The sequence below is a fragment of the Ovis aries genome, chromosome 7 (genome assembly GCF_016772045.2).
Source record: "Ovis aries strain OAR_USU_Benz2616 breed Rambouillet chromosome 7, ARS-UI_Ramb_v3.0, whole genome shotgun sequence".
NCBI classification, from domain to species: domain Eukaryota; kingdom Metazoa; phylum Chordata; class Mammalia; order Artiodactyla; family Bovidae; genus Ovis; species Ovis aries.
In genome coordinates, this window is record NC_056060.1 from 57,694,234 (window position 1) to 57,697,408 (window position 3,175).

Genomic DNA, 3,175 nt, shown 5'->3' on the forward strand with positions numbered 1-3,175 from the left:
GGAATTCCAGTTGAGCTATTTCAAATTCTGAAAGATGATGCTATGAAAGTGTTGCACTCAATATACCAGCAAATTTGGAAAACTCAGCAGTGGTCACAGGACTGGAAAAGATCAGTTTTCATTTCAATCCCAAAGAAAGGCAATGCCAAAGAATGCTCAAACTACTGCACAATTGCACTCATCTCATAAAGTCATCTCGCTAGCAAAGTAATGTTCAAAATTCTTCAAGCCAGGCTTCAGCAGTACATGAACCATGAACTTCCATGTGTTCCAGCTGGATTTACAAAAGGCAAAGGAACCAGAGATCAAACTGCCAACATCTGCTGGATCATGAAAAAGCAAGAGAGTTCCAGAAAATCATCTACTTCTGCTTTATTGACTATGCCAAAGCCTTTGACTGTGTAGATCACAACAAACTGTGGAAAATTCTGAAAGATTTGGGAATACCAGACCACCGGCCTGCCTCCTGAGAAACCTGTATGCAGGTCAAGAAGCAACAGTGGACATGGAGCAACAGACTGGTTCCAAATCAGGAAAGGAGGACGTCAAGGCTGTTTATTGTCACCCTGCTTATTTAACTTATACGCAGAGTACATCATGAGAAATGCTGTGCTGGAAGAAGCACAAGCTGGAATCAAGATTGCTGGGAGAAATATCAATAACCTCAGATATGCAGATAACACCACCCTTATGGCAGAAAGTGAAGAGGAACTAAAAAGCCTCTTGATGAAAGTGAAAGAAGAGAGTGAAAAAGTTGGCTTAAAGCTCAACATTCAGAAAATGAAGATAATGGCATCCGGTCCCATCACTTCATGGGAAATAGATGGGGAAACAGTGGAAATAGTGAGAGACTTTATTTTTTTGGGCTCCAAAATCACTGCAGATGGTGACTGCAGCCATGAAATTGAAAGACGCTTGCTCCTTGGAGGAAAAATTATGATCAACATAGATAGCATATTGAAAAGCAGAGATGTTACTTCACCAACAAAGTCTGTCTAGTCAAAGCTATGGTTTTTACAGTAGTCACATATGGATGTGAGAATTGGACTATAAAGAAAGCTGAGTGCCAAGAATGGATGCTTTTGAACTGTAGTGTTAGAGAAGACTTCTGAGAATCCCTTGTACAGCAAGGAGATCCAACCAGTCTATTCTGAAGGAGATCAACCCTGGGATTTCTTTGGAAGGAATGAAATTTCTTTTTCAGCTAAAGCTGAAGCTCCAGTACTTTGGCCACCTCAGGCGAAGAGTTGACTCATTGGAAAAGACTCTGATGCTGGGAGAGACTGGGGGCAGGAGGAGAAGGGGACGACCGAGGATGAGATGGCTGGATGGCATCATGGACTCGATGGACATGAGTCTGAGTGAACTCCGGGAGTTGATGATGGACAGGGAGGCCTGGTGTGCTGCAATTCATGGGGTCGCAAAGAGTCGGACACGACTGAGTGACTGAACTGAACTGAACTGAAGTAATGGGTAAAAGGGGCTTTCAGGTGGAACTAGTGGTAAAGAACTGGCCTGCAAATGCAGAAGACGTTAAGAGTCGAGGGTTCGATCCCTGGGTTGGGAAGGTCCCCTGGAGAAGGGCATGGCAACCCTTTCCAGTATCCTTGCCTGGAGAATCCCATGGGCAGAGAAGCCTGATGGGCCACAGTTCCTAGGGTCTCGAAGAGTCGGACATGAAACAACTTAGCAGGCACACACACACAATGGGTAAAAAGCAATTAGCTCAGTGCTGGATCCATATTAAGTCTATGATCAATATTAGCTACTATTTAAAATACTATTATTGGCCTCCATTACATGACTGAGCTATTTCTCATTAGAAATAAGAGACAGAAAGACTAAAGCCTTGTTGTTATAATTTTCCCTCTTTTCTTAGGAAATGCCGAGACTGACATTTCATATTATAACACCTCTGAAATAAGAGTATGTCTTACATTGCTTGATTGACAGGATTCTTTTTCTTAACGCTGAATAAAATAATGGTGGAGTCGCTCAGTCGTATCCGACTCTTTGTGACCCCATGGACTGTAGCCCACCAGCCTCCTCCATTCATGGAATTTTCTAGGCAAGCATACTGGAGTGGGTAGCCATTTCCTTCTCCAAAATACTGGTAATTCTTACAATTCATGGCATCTTAAATTCAATGAATTAGAGTAATTCACCTTTCCACTCAAAAATACAAATAGCACCCAAATAATCTCCCAAAGTACACACTTTATTACTGTACTTATCATGGTATCTTATGAATCCCTCTCCCTAGCCCTCACATGCCTACCATCTGGCACAAGGACGTCACTTAGATCGGCTGAGTCAGTGCACACACGCATGGACTTGATCTGACCTTGTTCACCACTCCTCCTATGAGTCTCTGAAAAAAAAAAAATGTATCCAAGGGAAGTCTATTTCCCTTTTCTCAGAATCCAGCAGTAATTATAAAGTGTTGATGTTGCTTATACTTGTTTCATGCTTGTGAACTTCATCTACCCAACTATAGTGTAAGCATCTCAAGATAAGGACTGTCTGAGTCAGATAAGTGGTTTGCCTTCCCTACAGGGCTGGTGATGTGGCATATACTTAGTGATCAATTGCCTAAAGGGTTTTTGGGTTTGTTTTTTTTTTAACACTATATAAGGATATATGCCCGAATATCTGCAAATCTGACTTCCCTAGAATTTTGAGCAGGGGATTTTTTAAAAATTCCTTCGGGGATTCCCTGGCAGCCCAGTGATTGGGACTCTGTACTGTCACTACACAGCCAGGTTCAATCCATGGCTGAGAAACTAGGTTCCCACAAGCCATGCAGTGTGGCCAAATAAAACAAAACATGTAAACTGTGGGATCTCTTAAAAATTCCCTTCACTGCTCTGAAAATTCAAACTACTTATAATTTCCTTCTCCACCACTTACTGGTTGTTAATGGACATTTTGTCTATTGATCAGAACAGACAAACCTATATTGAAAGAATAGCAAACTGCAGAAAAGATGGTCAGTGGCATAGCTGATGTTGGTGTATCACTCACAGCCCCTCTGATCACTTTTGATCAGTTCTGGGGTATGTTTCCTAACTTATGTTTGCTTTGCTTCCAAACAAGCTGCTTTGTTTATATTTGCAGAAATGTTGCCCAGGGAAAATAATAGCCATTGATTGATTGGTGCCAACCTCTTCTGCCT